This window comes from Mesoplodon mirus, assembly GCF_964341445.2.
Source record: "Mesoplodon mirus genome assembly, chromosome: 1".
In the NCBI taxonomy this organism is placed as follows: domain Eukaryota; kingdom Metazoa; phylum Chordata; class Mammalia; order Artiodactyla; family Ziphiidae; genus Mesoplodon; species Mesoplodon mirus.
This window is the reverse complement of record NC_138976.1, coordinates 59,741,891-59,764,953: the sequence shown is the minus strand read 5'-3', so window position 1 is coordinate 59,764,953 and position 23,063 is coordinate 59,741,891.

The window sequence follows — 23,063 nt, the reverse complement described above, 5'->3', positions numbered from 1 at the left end:
AAGGGGCACATTTTAGTATTCCTTTGTGTTATCTTATTTGATTTTAACTTGACGTTTACAAACAGGAGAATGACTACTAAAAGAAAGAATAAAGGTCTGTATTACTTAAGTATATATATGTAACTTTTGCTAAAAGAAAATATCATTATCTACAATGAAATTGTTTTACCAAAACTAAAAATGTGGAATTTGATGTATAAGTATCGCTTATAGAGACAAAACTTAAGGAGTGGTTGTTTTGTTGGGTTGAGGTTTTATTTCCAACTGGCTGTGAGGCTTCAGGCAAGTCATGTACTTTCTGAACCTTGTTTTCCTGACATTTATTTTATTTACTTATTTTTTACTGAAGTATAGTTGATTACAATGTTGTGTTAATTACTGCTGTATGGCAAACTGATTCAGCTATTATACATATATATATTCTTTTTTTATATTCTTTTCCATTATGGTTTATCAGAGGATACTGAGTATAGTTCTCTGTGCCATACAGTAGAACCTTGTTGTTTATCCATTCTGTATATAGAGGCTTACATCTGCTAACCCCAACCTCCCACTCCATCCCTCCCTTAATTCCCTCCCCCTTGGCAACCACCAGTCTGTTCTCTATGTCCTTGATTATGTTTCCGTTTCATAGATAGATTCATTTGTGTCATATTTTAGATTCCACATATAAGTGATATCATATGGTATTTGTCTTTCTCTTTCTGACTTACTTCACTCAGTATGATAATCTCTGGTTGTATTCATGTTGCTGCAAATGGCATTATTTAGTTCTCCGTGACCTTTACAATAAACATGTTCTGAATGATTCTGCAGCCTTGGATACTGTGTTTCAAATTAGATATTTAATGGAAACTTCAAATTCCTTACAGTTGCTGTTTGATGAACCTCTTTTGATCTCTATTCAAGTCATTTTTTATGCCAAAACCAATTATGTGTTTCTGGAGTCCGGTCTTCCCACCTACAGTAGACTCGCTTTCCTTCAATTCTTCACAAACAACTGGCTGCCATTCATTCTCCATGTACCTTTAACAACATAATATTCCTAAAGCTCCACTTTGCCCTTCACACAATGTGTACTTGTATGTCAAAGCTAATTATCTCTTTTGGGAAAGTCAAGCTCCTCAAACACAGTTTAATGTCAAAACCCCTTAGTGTGGCCCCTGCTTAACTCTAACCTTGTTTCTGATGACATCCACTTAGATTTTCTTCACTCCAGCTTGTTCAGACCACACTTTGTTCCTGTATCAAATGATCAGTTCAGTGTTTTGCTCACAGGGCATCTTTTACCTAGAAAGTCCTCCTCCCCTTTTCACTAGACCTTCCTTTATTAACCCAACCCTACTCTCCCCTTCTCCAGGAAGCATTCCCTCTGAACTCTCCTATAGCACTCACTGTCCTAGCTCATGGAACCAGCCAGTGCCCTGTCTTCTCAGGCTGCCCAAAGGACCCTATACAGATGTGGAGAGTCCTTAGCTCAAGCTTCAGGGCAGTCCATTACTAGACTCTTAATCTGCAGGGATGATCTGCTAAGAGGAGAATCTGAGTGCAAGTCTGGGAAAAGAAGCAGGAAATCGTGAGATCTCAGAGATTAAGTTATGGTGGAGGAACTAAGAAGGGACGAGGGGAAAAAGGGAAGTGAGGGTTTAGCCAGAAGTGCAGTGGGGCACAAGGGAGTCAAAAAAATCAGACTAGGAATGAATTCTGGGATCCTGTTCCAAGAACGTTGTCCATTTGTTGTAGCATCTCTCCTACTTTGCATCCTCATTTATCTTTTCATACATACAGACCATCTGCCCTGGAAATCTTTCAAGCAAGGACTATGTTTTACATTACTTTGTCCAGCACACAGAATAGAATTTTAAGCAGAGTAATAATGACATAATAACAATGAAAATATCAATAACTGCAGCAATGAGAATACCAGCTATCATTTATTGTCTACCTCTTCTGCACCAGGTGCTGCCTAAGGCACTTTGCATACATATCTCATTAATCCTAGGAAGGGGGTGATCCCTACCCACCCCCAACAGATGAAGAAATGAAAAAGAAAAGGAATTTAGCCAAGGTTGCAAAACTGATCTGTTACTTAAATGATCATAAAACAATGTACATATGAAGAATACTGATTCATCTCAGCACCTACTATATTCAACACACTAGTCTAGGTGCTACCAGGGGATATAAAGATAAGTTGAACTGTCCTGGCTCTCTAGGAGTTTAGAATAGTGACATTTTAATTCTGTTGAAATATTTTGTTTTTAGGTAAGCTCACCAGAGTAATGGCAGAATGCTTAGATTATAGGTATCACTTTAGGATACCTCATCCTTTTAATAAGAAAGTCTTCAGAAATAGCACTTCATTTATTTTTTTAAAGGTTGAACCTGATTATACATATATGAAGCAGATTCAAAGGAGCTGCTGAAAATACAGCATTTCAGGTGGACCTTATTTTATTGTAGTTTGCAGTTAGATTCCCACATAGAGTTGTGGCTTTGCATACTCCGTTGCCCTTCAATGGGTTCAAGTGTGGATTATGTGTGTTCAAATGTCTGCTTGCCTCCAGTTTGAAAGTACAATTTAGTAGACCACTTACCATTGTTGGTTAGTATTCCAAGTTTCTATGGGGACTATTGATCTTCATGTATTACACAGGCCCCAAAGTATGAATTAGTGAGTGTATGGAGAATATATGCAGGAGGCTAAGCTAAATAAGTTGCTGAAAACTATGGTGTCCTGTGCTGAACTCCAATTTGGTTTAATTCTTATGAAGAGCAAAAAAAACTTGGCTTTAGCTTTTCAAGTACTCTACCTTCTTGGCACCTCAAAATGTATGACCCTGATGGGAATATGGCTAAAAGGTTGTGTCATTTAGTAGCAAATTTACTGTATGTGACTGAAAGCTCCCCAAATAGAGATATTTGCTTCTCTCTTATGTAAGAGAAGTTTTCTAGAGAGAGAAATTTCAGATCCATTATGATCAAAGGTACTAGGGACCCAGGCTCATTCTGTTTTTCTCCTAAATCCTTCTAGCCTCTGACTCCCCTTGTGTTGGGTACGTTGTGATGCTAAATGGCTACCAGAGCTCCTGCCATTATGCTCATTCTAGGCAATGAGAGGGAGGAAGGGACAAACAATAAGGTGCTAATGAAGAAAAAGGCATAAACCAGCGGGCTCACAAGGAGTTTCCCAGAAGCTGCCACTTAGTATTTCCTTTAATAGCTCACTGGTAAGGGCTTAGTTACACAGCCATGCCTAGGTGCAGGGAAATCTGAGCCATGCAGTCTTTACACGGTGCAGCCATGTTTTAAGGAAGTTTAAGGAAGAAGGGACAATAAATTCTGAAGTGAGCAGCTAAGATTTTCACCCACAGTGAGATACTAGGTGAAGCAGTAATTGTAATAAATTACCACAGTTTGCATACTGAATGTGAAATTCATTTCCCAGTGGCTTTTGTATTTTGGAGGATGATTAAATTGTTTTGGCATTAGTGGTGATGGTTGCACAAAATACTAAGAACCACGGAACTATATACTTTAAAATGGTGAATTTTATAGTACATGCGTTACAACTCAATTACAAAAATTTGTAGTCTATAAGTTTCAGTCTAAGAGGAGAGGACACAGATGTAAAAATCTATATTTCCCAGAATGTTAGGAGGGTAGCTCAAAAGAGACAGCAAAGGCTATCACAGCATGTCTCAGTAGTTCTCTTTTCTGTAAGGACAGCTGCCCCCCACAACAGGACTCTCTGCCTGATGCTGTAGTGGAAGGAAAATGCAGGATAACTGGCTGAACTGTGGAGCATTTGGTGCTGATGGTGATGGCTATGAGTGTAGCGACAGCAAACATTTATCATCTCTCAGATACTGGCTATATTTGTTATGTATATGAGAATAATAATAGCAAGCATTTTAGATAATACCAAGATAATCTTATGAGAAAACTGAGGCCCCTGTTGGTTAACTAACTTGCCAAGGTCACACCCTTTGTATGGAGTAGAGCCTTGTTTCAGATCCAGTAGTACGGGTCCATGCTCCATCCTCTTAACTGCTACACTACACTGAAAGGCTTTCTCTTGCTGTCAAAAGTGAGCTCTCTGATTTGGAGGAAGAAGTCATCATCTTTTACGGATTTTGTGATTTTTATAATATAAAAATTATATGTGATGATAGTTATTCAAGTGATTTCATGAAGCAGGACTGGACGGCATCTGTCTCAGGATTGCCTTATTGATTTTCATACTAAAATGCTCTCCTGGAGTAATTAGGAACGTGAGATCAATTATCAAGCCACATGCATGTACACACGCGCACGTGCACACACACACACAGCTGAGGAAGGTGACCTGCTGTGCCAGCCTTGCTTTTAATTAGATATTTAAAGCACATACTTCCTTTATCAAACCTCACCTGCTCCAATAAGACAAATTTCTTTCACTTTTTTCTTCCAGATGATCCGTTATGGTCCTGGTAAGTGCATGGCTTACTTTTGACAGGCATAGCATTTTCTTTTAAAATTGAAGTTGTTTGCAGTTTTCTGACCATTTAGGGTACAGATGTTTATTGCACTCTTACTGCTATAATTAAATAATACATGTGAATCTGAAGATTTATTTTTTTCACATTTATTTTTCAAGGCAGTTCAAAGCTTGGGCAGTCCTACCTTGGAGCAGAAATATTCTCTTTCAAAATGTATGTATGTGGAGCTCTTTTGTATGTAATCAGGGTACATGGGTGGGCTGAACACATCAAAACTTGGGGAAATTTACATATTCATAGAAGTATAAATTTGACTGAGTGTTTTCTTTAGACAGGTGCTGCCTTATACTATGAATAGTGGATGTTTTTGTATTTATGGCATATCTGATTCCATACCATCATTTGACTTATTCTGTGACTATCTTAGGGCAAACATTAGGACAAAAATTGTTCAGATATCTTAATTTCAAAACCAAAAATCACATATAGGGACATATGATCTCAACAGAGATATAATAAAAGGATGGTTTTAGTGGTTTTACCTGGCTTCTTTAAGGAATATCCATTATCTCCAAAGAAATAGAATGGTTCTGGCACATTTTTAAAAGTATTTCAGAATTTATAATTGTGCCTACTCAAATACAGATGTGGTGGGTATAAATGTGAGTCCCACACTCAGGTGTGCAAAAGAGTAACTTTGGTTCTTTTTGTAATCAAATTTAATTTTTCTCACACCACTCTGTTTGGTCTGATGCAGGAAGTTAATTTAGTCCCTTGCAGGTAAATTTAGTCTGAGTTAGTAATTTGGGTGCACAATTGTTTGTCTGTTGTATGCGCACCCATCCCCGTTATCTGAGAAGCATGTATAAATAACACCACAGAGAAGAGGCGAAAGGTGCATGGTATATGGTTCTAACCTGGCCTCTCACTCAAGGTGTTACTCATCCCACTGGTTCTTGGTATAGATGAGGTTTATGGCCACTCAAAAGAAAACTTGTGGTGGAGGGAAAGGCAGCCTGGACCTCCTGCCAGTGCTGACTGAGCTCTGGATCCTTGCTAGTACCTCCCTGCCCAGGAGCAGCCTCACCCTTCACATTCCTGGTGGGAACTGTCCAGGTCTTGTCCATCTAACTAAGCATTATCAACGATAAACATTCTGGCAGACAGGCCACCATTTTCTCTTTCTCTGATAATCCCTGAGTCCCTCTGGAATCCATAGGATATTTTAGATGCTACTCTAGAGCCAAATGAAACCAGAGTTGAGGGTTTGGACATGTGAGTTGCCTCTTTCATTCCTCGATATGTACGTCATACCACCATTTCTACTCTGGCCACCAGGGTGACATGAGGACTTTTCTCGGATGCCTGACATCCCCTTCCTCTGAGACAAAGTGGGCAACGTCTTTTCTTCTATAAGATCCCCACACTTAAAGTAGGGGTACGTGCTGCCCTTTGTCCCAAGCAAGACTCTTTCTGGTGTGTGAGAAGGACATCCAATTTTCAGACTTGTCTCACTGTCTTGAATTCTCTCCATACTCTACCTCCTCAGCTTCCATAGAAGGGTCTCATCATGTGGAGGTAGTTAGGAGAAGGATGCATGGGGAAAAAATGGTATACTAGATCACATCTACTATCAAATATTGGATTTTTAACCTGAACTTCAGCATTTGAATTTAGAACTCAGGAATTCAACATCTTTGTTCTGTCATGGTCTGATACTCTTTTACATGGGATTAATGGCCACCCCCATATCTTGTGGAGCAAACGAAAAAAATCAGTTAATATTTCAAATGATTATTCCACTGCACTAACTTATGTGCAACATTCCATAATTATATAAAAATGAATTAGCCAGATTTTATTTACAGATTGGGTGACTTTGGGCATAATTTCATTGTTCCAGTTGATTTGAAGGTTCTTGTACTGCTAAACTCTCTACTATTTTGAATTTGCACTGTGGAATTAAATTTTGTAGTTCTAATGAGCACAAGGTAATTAAATACCATGACTAGGGAAAAAAACATTTTAACTGCGATTTAAAATAAGAGATATTGTTTTACAGATAGGATTTGGAATTAGAATAAACTTGCCCTGTTGCCTTGTTCCCCAGTGTTGTCTAAAAGAGGGAGAGATTATTTCATCATCCAACAAATAATTCCTAAATGTGAAAAATGCTGACAGAAGTGACAAGGATTTGATTTTCTTTGAATGAATTCCAAAGTTCATTCCACTGCATACATTTCTTGTCCTCCAAATAACTGCTCAGAAAAAAATTTAAAGTCTGACAGCAACTTTGGCCTAAAAGAGTTATGCACATTAAATTTGATGCCTATGAGCTCTACCCATGGTACCAAAGAAGGCATAGGGATCTGACCTTTTAATTCCTGGAAGAAGAAACTAATTTAAACAAGTTCCAGACTGGTGGGTATGGTGAAGGAGATGTCAATTTTGTTCATTTATGTAGGATTTTTCAAGGATTTCCTACACAGAACCTTTACAAGGACTTTTTAATCCTTACCTACCAGTATCAAAATATTTCATTGGTAGTCAAACAGCACAGAGCCTAAGAGCATAATCTTCCTATTTTTCAGGAGTCAGAGAAGGAAGATTCCTACTTTTACTTTGCCTAGTATCTTGGGAATTTCATAACAGCAAATGCCTGGTCCTGATCAACTATGGTGCTTAGGCAGTCTTTAGTAACTGAGCAGTCACCAGAGACAGACTCAACCTACTTAATAACAAGCTGTTTTAATGTAGGAATGCCAGTGAATTGGCCAGCATTTCCACAACCTATCTAGAGAAGAAAGAAAATAGGAGGCAACACTGTTATTCTTTGAAAGTTATTCCTTGAAAAAGCGTCCAGATATGTAAAAATCACACACTGAATAGCCTGGACTATCCAGAACATGGTCAAAAATCAGAAAATAAGTAAAATGGATGTCCTAAAAATAGTTATAGTTGACTCACAAAGGCCCCTTGGTCTCTTGTTTTGAGTGTATTATTCTAACTTTGCGTTTGATTTTAAGTGGATTAATTGGTGTGGTTGTCAGATTTTAAAGTAACCTCCATGTTCCCTAACTCCTGGTGTTTATGGCCTTGTATAATTCCTTTCTCTTGAATTTGGGCAGGACCAGTGACTTGTTTCTAACCAGTAGAACATGGCAAAAGCGATAAGATGTTATTCCTGTGATTATGTTACATAAGATTCCATCTTGCTAGAAGACTTACTTGAGAGTCTTGCTCTCCTTCTTGCTGGCTTTGAAGAAACAAGCCATCATTAGTCCTATAGACAGAGGAAATGAATTCTGCTAACAACCTATAAGCCCAGAAGTGGACCCTTCCCCAAATGAGCCACCAGATGAGAAGCCAGCCCTGACTGGTACTTTGCAGCCTTGCAGAGGTCCCAGCTAAGCCATACCCAGACCTCTGACCCACAGAAACTGTGAGATAATGAATGTGTATTGTTTTCAGCCTTTAAGTTTGTGGTAATTGTTATGCAGCATAGCAAGCTAACACAATTTGTTTCTTAAGCTATAAAAGAGAGGTATTGCTACATGAAACAGGTTTTGATTGCAACAAGAGAAGAGACAGTAACTGACAGGTAAGAAAACAAAAGATATGAAAACATAAAAGATACGAGATACAAGAACAAAAGATATGAGCTCAAAAATATCACATAACTGTCTGAACCAAGTTATCTCAGAAACCAGTAGCTTTATACACCAGAATAATCTCTGAAGGCATAACTGAACAGTAAATGGTATTCATAGTTATCACTCTGAATCCACAAGAAGAGGGTATATCATGTAAAATATATTCTGTGCAAGAATTTAGAGGTCTATGTAATAACAGTCATGAAAAAATTTCATAATCATTGATGTAGCATTGGATATGTTTGACCAGAGATCTTGGAATTATTTGAGAATTTGATATTTATTCTAGGATTAATTCAAAGAGATCCTAAAATAAATGTTTATTATCAGAGTTGCATATGCCTTTCTCACAATGTGATATGTCAGAATGCTTATAGAATCTGAAGTGAGAATTTTAAGTTATGAGTAAATACTTGAGCTAAAAATTCAAGTATTACTTGTCCATGTAACCTGTGGACAGTTTGGCCTCTGTTTCTGAGCAGGAAAGGTACCTGGAATTGGAAGCAATGAAGAATGGCTGATATGGTGGTGGGCTGTAGGTTGGTTTTTCCTTTGGCTTACAGGGTACAGGAGGGAGAGAGTTGCCTTGGTCTATGGAAGAGCTAGTAAGAGAAACAACAACCACCATCTGTTTCTTATTAAAAAGACCCAAAGTTCAAGCATATTTTTATAACCATGCCATAAATCTGCTTGAGGTGATTTTTTCATAGTCTTCTCTGCATCCCATGAAATTTGGAGTAAGAAGGGGTCATGTGAGTAAATATTGGAAATGCTCTGGATTCTGCAGATAATGAAGCCCTGTAATCTAGTTCCAGCTCAAACACCTACTAGTCATGTCACCTGAGATTTAGTTTTAGCAGTTGTAAAATGGGGGTAATATTCTCTACCATAGAAGTAGACTATGCACCATCAACCCCTTTGACAGACTGTTTGTAGGACAATTTTGTTGCAATATTATAAGCAGCAGTAGTCATCTCTTGAGAGCAAAGATGCTTCTGAGCCACCATGCTGCCTTTTCATCAGCAACTGTTATGTCATGTTCCGAGTTACTGACTCACGTTGGAGTGATGAGCAACTCAACCTCAAGCCTAACTGCTTTCTGTCCATGCAGAGTTCTAGGTAAACAGGAAGCCGTTGTCATCAGCCTGTTTCTAGTAACTCCTCTTAGTGGAGTCCATTCCTCATAGAAGATGGTAAAAACATGGCTTTTCTCCTTGTCCCTGGAACCCTGAAGCTAATTAACTCACATTTAAAGTATTGATACTCTGTGAAAAACTATATTAGATCTAATCAAAGAACTAAAGTTTAAATACAACCTGGCCATGCATTCATGTTGGGGATTATTTGTTCTTTAAGTTATTTATTTAGTGATGTAAAGGGTTTAAATATCTAAATATAATAATAATAAATAAAAGAATAAGCTTGCCCAAAAATGTATATAACATGGTCTCTGTTTTGGATCAAAAGTAAAGGAAAAGAAAAAGAAATTTAAATATGTGTATTCATTCATAGGAGCATAGAGAAACATGAAAGAAGCAGCTAGATTATTTGGTTTCTCAAGTGTATGAGAAAAGTTAGAATTTATTAACTTTTAAAAATATATCTGGAGTTTTTTCACTTGTAGCAAGGATCAAATAATAATTTTGTAATTTACAATTATCCAATAAGTATAGCAATAGGAAAGAAAGAAGGAAGGAAGATGAACAATCATTCTCACAGCTGAGAGGGACCTCATTTGCTAACTCATAGATATAATTTATCTTGTTTGTCATTATGAAAGAAATAAGAATATATTGTGTATAATTAGGCAGTGTATTTATCCTATGCTTCAATAAATATTTTAAAATGTCATTTATACATTTTCTGTGATATCTATTGCTTATGTTACAGAAATTTAAGAATTTGAGATTCTGGTGGATACTGTAGAGTGTGTAAAATGTATGATAAAAAAAACCATTCATCGTTGCAGCTAGGTGCAGGGGAGCACAGGATGAACAAACTGTGATCCCAAACTTGAAAAATAAAAAAGACCTAGGAGGGCTCACAGCCTGTTTAATAGTGATGATAAATAGTTGGCATTCCTACTACCTTCTCTGCCTCCCCTACCCCCATCCCATGTAAAGTCTCTAATATGTTACTTGGCTACTGAAGTCAGAGCATCCTTCAGGTGTCCTCTTAACTGCAGGTGCCAGCATCATTAGGAATTGGTTGGCATTGGTACTTAACACTTCTTAGGAAATTGAAGCCTATGGAGTCTTTCCATTTGGCTTGTCAGTTTTGTTTTCTCATTGGTCCATGAAAATATGAACTACACTAGTGACCTTAGATGAAAAGTTGTTTGTTGTCTGGGAACATGGTAACTATCTTCCAAATAGCTGTCATGTAGAAGATGAATTTGACTTTTACTGGATAAGAAAGGGGACAAATGGGTAAAAATCAATGGAGGACAACTTTTAGAGATTTTTTTTTTGCTTTTATTTATTAATTTTAAATTGAAGTTGGTTAGTTGGTTAGTTGGTTTACAATGCTGTGTGCTTTTATTTATTTATTTATTTTATCATAGAGACTTTTACACCTTATTTTTAAGGGAAAATAGTGCAGGAATTAGAGCTGTCCCATGAGGTAGTGAATACTTTGTTGCCAAAGCTATTCTGACAGATTCAGGGATATTGTAGAGGTGATTCATGGGTTAACCCTCCTTGGTGCTTTCACTGTGTCTTATACATACCTTTTATGATTTCTTTATTTCATTGTTTTGTAGTTATTTGTTTATCTGTTTACTCACCTGTTTACATGATGATGCTTAATTCATTGGACACTGTTATGAGTCAGGCAGCCCTAAATCTTGTTAGCATGTTTTTTTCATTCAATATTCACGATAAGAATTTGAAGCAGAAATGAACATTGTTTGACAGGTGAGGAAACTGAGGTGTAGGAAGATTAAGTAACTTGCTTAGCTCACTATGTTAGCAAGTTTGGGCTCTTTACCACTGCACAGTACAGCTTCCCAAGGCAATTAGTGGCTGAGTGATGCTTGGATGAGAATGATAATAGGCTTAAGTGGGAAAAGCCGTATCTTAAGTAAATCATTTCTATTTCTCACCAGCTAATTGGAGACAGGCGTTAAGAGGAAGGAATTAGTTCCACTCAGGACTTGCCAGGCTCAACTGTGTATTACCTCCACCAGAGGTGGGAGAGTGGGAGGCACAAGAGCATTGTTCTGAGGGAGATCATAGAGGAAATTGCTCTTCAAATGGCTGTGAATAGCTATATTGAAATTTTATGTGCTATAATTTCATTAGCTTTCAAAGCATATTTAGTAAGTAAATTTTGCCATTGTAATTTGCAAAGCAGCAAAGTTCCCAGTTGATCTAAGCTTGCTCTATAGGAGGCTAGGAGATGTCTATATAAGATTTTTCTCAAGATAACCATCAACCAAATATAAATCTTTATATCAAGCCAGATCCTGTGAACCTAAGGAGTCTTTATACTACTCCAGAGGGCAAGATTGAATACCTTTTTCCCCCAGTTTTACTTTAAAAATTAATTTAAAAGTTAGGGATATGATATAGTTTGAAATATGTATGCCCTTCTCATTCTCTGTGCCCATAGGTTCCTCAACTGTACAGAGTAAAAGCCTCATAGGAAATATTTTCTCTTAGGAATTAACTCTTTAAGTTCCCAGAATTATACATGGCTTCTACTCTATTACAGGACTGTTGGGAAGGTACAGAATTTTTTTTTATACTTCTCAAATTCCTTCTTTTATGCAGCCCAGTTTTGTGGACTTTTCAACTCTGGGAGAACTGCCCTTTGAAAAGTTTTGTACTCTCTATCAACTATTATTCAATAAATCATTTTCAACAAGTAAGTCAAATAAGCATATTAGTCTATGTGTTGCATTTAAACAGCCCTGTTTAACTGGCTGCATTTTGGCAGGGTGCCCAATTAAAGGTTGTCATAATGAATCTATCTAGAACAGGAATGCGCTGGGTCAGGTTTTGAATGAAGTGTATGTTTTTATAGAAGTAACCTCTGAGGGGATCCAGCCCTGCAAATTGCATAGTGTGATACAATAGTCACAGAAGCTCAGAAATTTACGGGAATGAATAGACTTCAAACTATGTCATATATTAATCAAAATGGTTTAGTGTCTGCTCTTGCTTTTAAATTCCAGTGAATAAGAAGACAGCTTATTTTCGTAAGGATATCATGATGTGTGTGTGTATTTTAAGTGCGATGTTATGTGAATGAGTTACGCTTGTCTAACCAACTCCTTTTAATCCTTGACCATTTAAATGGAAAATCCATCTAAGCTGACTTTATTCCATGGAAGTCACTTTTCAGTGGGGGAGATTAGGAGCTGTCATTGTGACCAGCACACTGTAGTACTTTAAACAGAGGGCTGTTATTATGCTTGTCTGAATTTTATCCTTTATTTTGTTAATTAGAGTGACTATTTCAACCAGATTTCAAGCCAGGCTTTTATTGATTGTCCTTGAATAGGGAGAGAATTCAGCTATTTACATAAGAATTAATTTCTGGCCCTGAGTCTAAGCGACAGCCATCTCCGGATTTGAACCCATTAAATAAATCCTTGGGGTCCTGCTGAAGAATTACAATTGTTCTTTGAAATTTGACCAAAAGAATTTTTATGGCATGTTAATTTTTTAAAATAAATTTATTTTATTCTGTTTAAAACCCATCTCTTTGGTTTAACAAACTGTGCCTTCTTCTCATCAGTGTTCATGGCAAGTCTGGAAAGAACAGTTCTGACCACCCACCACCAAGTGGCGCTATGTCTTTGCCATTCCAGAGTACTGGTGGGTTTTGCTCTGACACACCCCTAGGGCAAATGAGCCTACTCATTTTTCTTATTAACCTGCCTGCAGGTGTCAAAACAATCCAAATTTCCACATGAAATCTGGGATGATGTTACAAATAAGCAGATGAAAATTATCCTCTTATAATAATTTTTACAGTGGTAAAGGGAACAGGAGAGGACTCCAAAAGAAATATTTTGGTCATATATTTCTGCTGGAAGATGCCAGTTGGGGAGTGGGTTCCGTGAGGAATGCTTATGAACGGGCCTTGATATTTTGCCTGGGTGGCTGCCTGCCAGACAGTCATCTGGCCTGACAGATGGGGGTGAGGGGAAAAAGAAGTTAGCTTGTGTGCTTGTCCCTCCCTCCCATGCACTCTCAGAAAATTACTACTAGGAGCTTCTGTTGAGTATGCCTCAGGTCTCCAGAGGCCCTGCTCTTATCAGGCCTCCCCGCCCAAGGGGCTGAGGAGGACAGGCCTGCTTTTACTAGGAGGCCCAGACACCATGGCTTGGAGATTGGTGGTTTCTCTGGCAACAGAGAACACACCCATACTAGGCCTCGGTTTTCCTCAATCCCTGGAGGCAGAAACCTCAGTCAGGGAGCCTAGCAGATTGAGCCCACAGTCTGGAGAAAGTAGCCTGTTACCTGGGATCAGAGAGAGGCCTCTAAGCTGAGCATCAGAACCCTGAATTCAAAAAAAAAAACTTCTTAAGGTCTCCAGGCTTGGCAGGAAGGCTTCTTCCCTGAATCTAATTATCAGCTTAAAATGCAGTTCCCAGCACAGAGACCCAGCTTCTATGAATCTACAGGCCTGCTTATTAAGATGTCACGTAAGGACTGCAAATAATTGTGGCAACTGGCATCAATTCTTAGAGGGCCTTGTGAAGCTTATTATTCCAGAGACTTGTCTTTATTTCTTTTTTTTTTTTTTTTTTTTTTTTTTGCTGTATGCGGGCCTCTCACTGCTGTGGCCTCTCCCGTTGCGGAGCACAGGCTCCGGACACACAGGCTCCGCGGCCATGGCTCGCGGGCCCAGCCGCTCTGCGGCATGTGGGATCTTCCGGGATCGGGGCACGAACCCGTGTCCCCTGCATCGGCAGGCGGACTCTCAACCACTGCGCCACCAGGGAAGCCCTTGTCTTTATTTCTTGAAGTATTTTATTCAGCTCTTATTCTCTCACTACATTTCTTGAAGTTATAATACAACATTCGAAAGAAGAGAGTTATCAAAGGAAATCATAGGATCTTGCAATGGAAACTTTATTGTTATTTTAGTCTTAATTGTATAACTGGCCCCGTGATAAATGCAGTTAATATCTATTTGTGGTGAAGGAAACTGTACCGGAATCATGATATTTGATATTGATGGTTTAGTCTTTCCTGAAAGTGGTATATTTTTAATGGTCATTTTATTTTCTCATCTTACTGTCTTTGTGCTTAAAAGTAATTGTTTAACTTTTCTAACAGGAATACATGGATTCTTGGTTGCTGCCCTCTCTATTCTTACAATGACTTATTCTGCTTCTTTCTTCTATATTTTAATAAATCAATAATGGTGTTCCTGAAAGATCTGATTCCTCAAACTTTGTTATTGAAAATGCTGTTAACTGGAACATCTCAAGAAGGCACAATTTTAAATTAAGCTGTTCTCTGATCTGGGCAAAAACTTTAAATTTCAGTATCTTCAAATGTACTAAAGAAATGTTATCAAGTTAACTGTGTGAATTGTGATTATTAACAGATCAAATGTAATACAAAGTAAACATTTCATGGGAGGTGGTGCCCAGAAATTCATCCTGCCATGTGTGTCCAATGTTGAAGAGAACATTAAACTTGCAGAACCCTCTTGTGATTTAATTTCACAATGATTTTTGGAGAAAAGAAATAAGATTTTGGAAGCTATAATATTCTCCAGTGGTAAATGAGAGTGACCTTTTGGTTCTTGGAGAAGACGCTTCTAGATTCCTCTCACTATAATTTATGAACCCCTTCACAGATGTTCAGTGCTACGTTTTTACCAGACTGAGGAAATATTTAGAGTATGTTCTGAAGAAGAATTGATACAGAAGAAAATGTAAAAACATAGAAACACTCAATGCATGGCTTCAAAGGAAGGAGGAAATGCTTGACCAACTTAGAACATTTATATAACCCTATTCCTAGAAGGTTTTATTATTCAACATGTATTTATTGCGTACCTCTTACCTTGAGTACTGCACTAAACACAAACTTTAAAAGTAGATTATTCCTGCTTTATATACTTCCTATTTTAATTTTATGTGTAATATACACAAGAATTATCTAACCACAGACATGAAGGGTATAATGACTATTTAGATAAAAAGTGCTGAAGAAATTAAAGGGGCCAGTGGCCACTGAGTCATTGTACCAGATCTGTATTTCCTTCTCCAAGGTTTTTTTTTTTTAATGATTTAAAAAATAAATTTTATTTATTTATTTTTCGTTGCATTGGGTCTTCGCTGAGGTGCGCAGGCTTCTCATTGTAGTGGCTTCTCTTGTTGCAGAGTATTGGCTCTAGGTGCGCCGGCTTCAGTAGTTGTGGCACGCAGGCTCAGTAGTTGTGGCTTGCAGGCTTCAGTAGTTGTGGCATGTGGGTTCAGTAGTTGTGGCTCACAGGCTTCAGTAGTTGTGGCATGTGGGCTCATTAGTTGTGGCTCATGGGCTCTAGAGCGCAGGCTCAGTAGTTGTGGCACACGGGCTTAGTTGCTCCGCGGCATGTGGGATCTTCCCAGACCAGGGCTCGAACCTGTGTTCCCTGCCTTGGCAGGCAGATTCTTAACCACTGCACCACCAGGGAAGTCCTCCAAGGTTTTTTTTGTTGGGCAAAATCAATAAAGCTACTATTGTTCAGGTTTTCTATTCCTCTCAGAACATATTCCCAACAGATTCAAACTATTTTCCAGGTCGTATTTGAACCTCAAGAGTCACTGTATATTTGTCAAGTCACTATAAGATGAGAATGATTTTAAATGGTTTAAAAGGATGGCTTTTAAAGGATGATCTGATCAGTTGTGAGATTAAGAAAGATAACTAGGAATTTGTAGCAACCTAATCTCAAGTGGGTTAGGAAACTGGGAAACAATCATATAGAAACAATGTTATGGCAGACAAAGCAAGGGGACCCAGTGACACAGAATATGCAGGATGAAAGGAGTATTATGAAGGGTTCCAGTTTGCGGAGAAACAAGGGAGTTGATGGTGCCTTCACCAGTGATGTCACTGCAAGGAAAGCCTTCTTTGCCTTGGATAAAGGCCTTCTCCCCTCTCCTGTGCCCACTCCCTTTCCTTTTTTTCTTTTTCACCTGTTAGATTTCAGGTATTGCTATAATGTCCAAATGTAAATGTGAGGAACTAAAAGGAAGGGGGGCCAAGAAAATAGAAGAGTTAATGGAGAAATGGAAGGAGAAGGAAAATCACAATTTGCCATGCATATCAAGAGAGAAGGAACAGGCCTGTCTCTTTGGCCAGCCCTCTTGCATGGCAACTCACACAATTTTCCTACAATTGACTGAGCCCCCATTATGGGATTTCTTGGGGGAGGACTAAATGTACCTTTCCTTTTCCTCCCAGCCCAGTACTATTTCAATCCCTGTATTAAAATTGTTTGCGCTCACTTAACTTTTATCACACTTTTTTCCATGAGGACGAAGTATCTGCTTAATAATTCCTCATGTTGTCCTTCTCACTCAGTACGCTGCATTTAATTGTATTCAGTGGCTACTCATTACTGTGGACCATAACAGCTGCCAGAATTACAGCAGAGAAGAGCTATTGGGTTTGGCTAGAAAGTTTTCATTGATAAACCTAGTAAAGAGGACAATTGGAGCAAGAGTTTAATTGTAGTTGGGAAAAAAATAAGGTGCTAAGAGGTGAGGGATGTGGGAAGAAAAAAGACCATTCTTTTGAACTTAGGTACTGAAGTAGTGACCTTAGATTTCTCCTTAGTCCGGGGAAAAAAGCAGAATAAACCATGATAGAAAAGGAGTGGCAGAGTCAGATGATTTTTCATTAAATAAGAAATATGAACATAGTTAAAGGTAGAAAAGAAGTTCCACTAGAGAAGAGATTCCCAATGTTGGCTGGGGAACAAGTGGTTATCATAGAAGGAGATGAACAGAATAGAAAATTAGCAAAAGTCACAAGTGCCGCCTCAAAGGCACTTTTCTCTCCCTCTGACCCCACGCATCTTATTGTCCCTTCCACCGGTCCCCCTACTTGGCCTGGTAATAATGTTGAGATGTCTTGCTTTCTCACCCCACCTATCCCCGTACCGTGAGTGGATGGCGCCTGACAAAGGAATGGACAGCATCGGTCCAAGGGGATCAGAGAGTCCTGAGGAGCAATAATCTCACTTCTCCTGCTGCATAGGCCACTGTCCCCATCTTCTTTCTTCTCCATGCATTTCCATCAGCCCTGGCAGTGTACATAACTCATGGCCCAAGTGTCAAGGATTGTGCAAAAGTGATGGTGGCAGAACCCCAGCACCTGAGCCAAAAGGGCCAAGGAAAGGCAGCACTTCCCGAGTGCTGCTTCTTCCCTCTCCCCTCCTCTACCCCCCATGCCATGCTGCCCACTCATACTTCCCTTACCCCCAGGTTCTCCGGTTTGGACTCCATTTATTTCCTGCCAAGTCCTCATTTCTTATGATTCACTTAATAGGGGAGTCAGATGATTCAAGTACTTAATACTAAGGAATGAAGGAACCATGAGCTTAATCTTCTCAGGAATTATTGGCTTAGCAAAAAATGACATTGCTACCTCTTCATAATGTCCAAGTTAAGAATGCACGGAAGCCTAGTAACCAGTTAGTCCTTTTTAAAATAATAGTACCTATAAATTATGAGGGTTAAATTAAATAATACATACAAATACTTAATACTGTGCCTGCCCTATGTTATGTGCCTGTTATTATTTATATTATTTTATTTTATTTTTGGAGGTATGGGAGATTTAGCCACCAATGTCCAGCAGGAGTAAAATATATAGCCAGCACACTTGAATTTACCAGTTCTTAACCGGTGAAGTGGTTCTACCCTCCAGTAGACTGTGTCTAGTCCTTTCTGTTAGAACAGACAGCGTTCTGTCTGTTCCAGCATTCGAGTGTCCACGGGGTGACGTCTCCAGCTCTGTCCTTCTGTATAGCCTTGTCTTTGGTGGTAACGATCAAGACTGCCTTTGGGAAGACCTTCTATGTGCCACGCTGTGTGCTAGGTGCTTTCATGATTTCATTTCATCCTCCTGGCAACCTTAAAATCGGGTCTGCATAGCCTCTTTTTATGGATGAGGAACTAGGGCCAAGGGCCTGAGTGACATGCTAGTAAGTGGCAGGACTGGAAACAAACATAAGTTATCTGATTCCAAGTCTCATGCTACTTCTAAGGACATGGCTGAAAGTTTAATAAATGGTTCTGAAGAAGTAATGATGCATTCGCATGGAGACATTGCTCTTATTGGTGTTTTCTTTGGCCTTATAATATCAAAAGAACTGGTACTTGTTGATCTTTGTTTGATAGTTGAATCCATCACTGTAAGACAATTTATGTACAAGCACATGCCATGAGCCATAAGCTGTATTTGTAAGGGGCGTCAGGCATTAGCTTCACACTTGAAAACTTGTTTATTTCAATGCCATTTTAAGTTATTTCTGTTTTCTTTGCTAAAATGGAAGTCATGTGTTCATTTGGTAAGATGTTTAATAAAGTGTTAATTAGATGTCCAGAAAAAGTGATTTTCTCCATACCTTTCTCTCTTTATTCTTGGAAACTATTTTAGCTGATGGACATTGCCCCATGAAAAGTTAAAACCATGTTTTTAAAGCTTAGAAGAAAAAACAAGTCATATATCACTTTCCATTTTCTGTTTAGGACCAGTTGAATACATTTGTGCATTTGAGGACATTGAATGTAACATGCTCTGGGTGGAAGTTTTGTAATAAAACTCAAATCCCAGGGACTTTGTCACTCATCTACAGCATAGAGCTTTAGTTCAGGCACATCGTGCATGAAGTTAGAGTTCTCTAGATTTACATTCCTTTTCCACACACCCCCTCTCAAGCCAGTTTCTCTAAACTAATCCAGTTGGCTGGGAAGTAGATGGGCTACTGATGTGAATAATTTAAGAAATAACGTGAGTTTACTTGCATTTGAAGGTGTGTATATGTATGTGCATGTGTGTTATTTTATTCTTTGCCTCATTATAGAAGAAGAGTTCCTTTAAATTGGAGTTCTGGGAAACTAAGCTCAGAGATATCAATGGAATAGATGAATTTATGCTCAGTTTTAGAAACCTGGCCACTGAAGCCAACCAAGCTGAGTAGATGGGCCTCCTTGGAGATTCCTTGATAAAATTTTAGGAAAAGCAACCTAGTAGGGCAGGGACACAGAAATCTGAGAGTATGGAAAATATTCTGCATGAGTGCTTCAGAGACGGTTTTACTAAATCTAATTGCAAAAACAGTGTATGTTTAGCCTCAGTTTCTTCAATGGTCAAAATCTCTTTAATTCCTCCCCCCAAAGAGTCTATAGATGTCCTTGAAATATTGGTTAGTATTTACATATGTTATAATAACTATTAATTTTATCCAGGGAAAGTATCCTGAGCAATAATGATCAAAACCCCCTAAAAGTTATACCAAGGATAATAAGCCCATATATAATACTTTTCTTGCTCTGTACTATCATTGAAGATAGCAGCAGCAAACATGGGTTTTGCACACAGCACCTGACTTTGGTTGCTATGCTACAATAATTGTTCACTCAGATAGCATACCTCTCATGATTTTGATTTTCAGGGTAACAATGCAACATATACATAAATGTAAGTTAATAGAGTACTGCTTCAGGGCATACTTTCTAAATGAATTATCTTTATGTTGAAAACTTAGTCTAATGCATATAAAAATTTCATATCCCTTTTTCCTCTTATTTATGTGATCCTAGCAATTGAATAAGAAGGTAAATAAAATAGAATACTAATAAGGATGAACAGTTATGATGTCTTCTTTAAATGTACTTTTCTTATTCTCCAGAGATAAACACAGTGACCCTCAGACCCACATAATTTACATGAATTAAAAACACAATTATGCTACCTCTGATGCTGGAGTTCTAGTCTTCATCTCTGCTGATCTTTTTCAACACTGAGAAATGTTATCAAGCTATGACATATTCAATCTGGAAAAATTCCTGATTGTATCCCTCTGAAAATTAAGTTATGTCGCTTGATGTCCTATAACTTAAGATGACGTGTTTTTTAAAAAAACTGAAAGCATAGACAGTTTATCAAACAGTGTTTCAGAGTTTGAGGAAAGGAGTTGATTTCCCACAGAGAGTGAAGTTTGGTCCAGAAATGAATTCAGCACATTGGCTTTATTAAGGAAATGCTTGGCTGTATCTATTTGGGAATCTCCTTGAGCGATAAATTTGATGATTTAGGCATGAACCTTCCAATATGTCTACTGTGTCAGATGATGTTATCTCTGATTAGGGGGAACATGGTTCGTTATGCTAAGTTGCTTTCATCATTATTCATTTTTTAGGCATTTTCATGTATTCTCTTGATATTTTCTCATTAATATTCAAAGTCAACTTGGATTTTGCCAAACATTTTGAAAGTTTCCTAAGACTATTCCTCTTTCACTTTTTCTCTGCCCCCATCATCCCTACTATAGACTATACAATATCCTGTCCTTAGAAGGAGCAGTGGACTCAAAAACTTTTCACCTTGTTTTGTTGAGATCAGAGCAGGAATTTAAGGGAACAGATCAGGAATTTGAATATGTAAAAACTAATCACCCTGATACCAAAACCAGACAAAGATGCCACAAAAAATGAAAACTACAGGCCAATATTACTGATGAACATAGAGGCAAAAATCCTCAACAAAACGCTAGCTCGCAAAAGAATCCAACAGCACATGATCAATTGGGGGTTATCACATAAATGCAAGGATTCCTCAATATACTCAATCAATGTGATACACCATATTAACAAATTTAAGGAGAAAAAACATGTGATCATCTCAATAGATGCAGAAAAAGCTTTTGACAAAATTCAACATCCATTTATGATAAAAACCCTCCAGAAAGTAGGCATAGAGGGAACTTACCTCAACATAATAAAGGCCATATATGACAAACCCACAGCCAACATCGTTCTCAATGGTGAAAAACTGAAACCATTTCCACTAAGATCAGGAATGAGACAAGGTTGCCCACTCTCACCACTATTATTCAACATAGTTTTGAAAGTTTTAGGCACAGCAATCAGAGAAGAAAATGAAATAAAAGGAATCCAAATTGGAAACATGGAAGTAAAACTGTCACTGTTTGCAGATGACATGATGCTATATGTAGAGAATCCTAAACATGCTACCAGAAAACTACTAGAGCTAGTCAATGAATTTGGTAGAGTAGCAGGCTACAAAATTAATGCACAGAAATCTCTTGCATTCCTAAACACTAATGATGAAAAATCTGAAATAGAAATAGAAGAAACACTCCCATTTACCATTGTAACAAAAAGAATAATATACCTCGAAATAAACCTACCTAAGGAGACAAAAGACCTGTATGCAGAAAACTATAAGACACTGAGGAAAGAAATTAAAGATGATAGAAACAGATGGAGAGATATACCATGTTCTTGGATTAGAAGAATCAACATTGTGAAAATGACTATACTATCCAAAGCAATCTACAGATTCAGTGCAATCCCTATCAAACTACCAATGGCATTTTTCACAGAACTAGAACAAAAAATTTTACAATTTATATGGAAACACAACAGACCCTGAATAACCAAAGCAATCTTGAGGAAGAAAAATGGAGTTTGGAGAATCAGCCTCCTTGACTTCAGACTATACTACAAAGCTACAGTAATCAAGACAATATGGTACTAGCACAAAAAGAGATATATAAATCAATGGAACAGGATAGAAATCCTAGAGATAAACCCACGCACATATGCTCACCTTATCTTTGATAAAGGAGGTAAGAATATATAATGGGGAAAAGACAGTCTCTTCAATAAGTGGTGCCAGGAAAACTGGATAGCTATGTGTAAAAGAATGAAATTAGAACACTCCCTAACAGCATACATAAAAATAATCTCAAAATATATTAAAGACCTAAATGTAAGGCCAGATACTATCAAACTCTTAGAGGGAAGCCTAGGCAGAACACTCTATGACATAAATCACAGCAAGATCCTTTTTGTCCCACCTCCTAGAGAAATGGAAATAAAAACAAAAATAAACAAATGGGACCTCATGAAACTTAAAAGCTTTTGCACAGCAAGGAAACCATAAACAAGATGAAAAGACAACCCTCAGAATGGGAGAACATATTTGTAATTGAATCAACTGACAAAGGATTAATCTCCAAAATTTACAAGCAGCTCATGCAGCTCAATATCAAAAAAACAAACAACCCAATCCAAAAATGGGCAGATACCTAAATAGACATTTCTCCAAGAAGATATACAGATTGCCAACAAACACATGAAAGGATGCTCAACATCACTAATTATTAGAAAAGTGCAAATGAAAACCATAATGAGGTATCACCTCACACCAGTCAGAATGGCCATCATCAAAAAATCTACAAACAATAAATGCTGGAGAGGGTGTGGTGAAAAGGGAACCCTCTTGCACTGTTTGTGGGAATGTAAATTGATATAGCCACTATGGAGAACAGTATGCAGGTTTCTCAGAAAACTAAGAATAGAACTACCGTATGACCCAGCAATCCCACTACTGGGCATATACCCTGAGAAAACCATAATTCAAAAAGAGTCATGTACCACAGTGTTCATTGAAGCTCTATTTACAATACCCAGGACATGGAAATAAGCTAAGTGTCCATCAACAGGTGAGTGGATAAAGAAGATGTGGCACATATATACAATGGAATATTACTCAGCCATAAAAAGAAACGAAATTAAGTTATTTGTAGCGAGGTGGATGGACCTAGAGACTGTCAAACAGAGTGAAGTAAGTCAGAAAGAGAAAAACAAATACCGTATGCTAACACATATATATGGAATCTAAAAAAAAGAAAAAGCAATAATGGTTCCATAGGACCT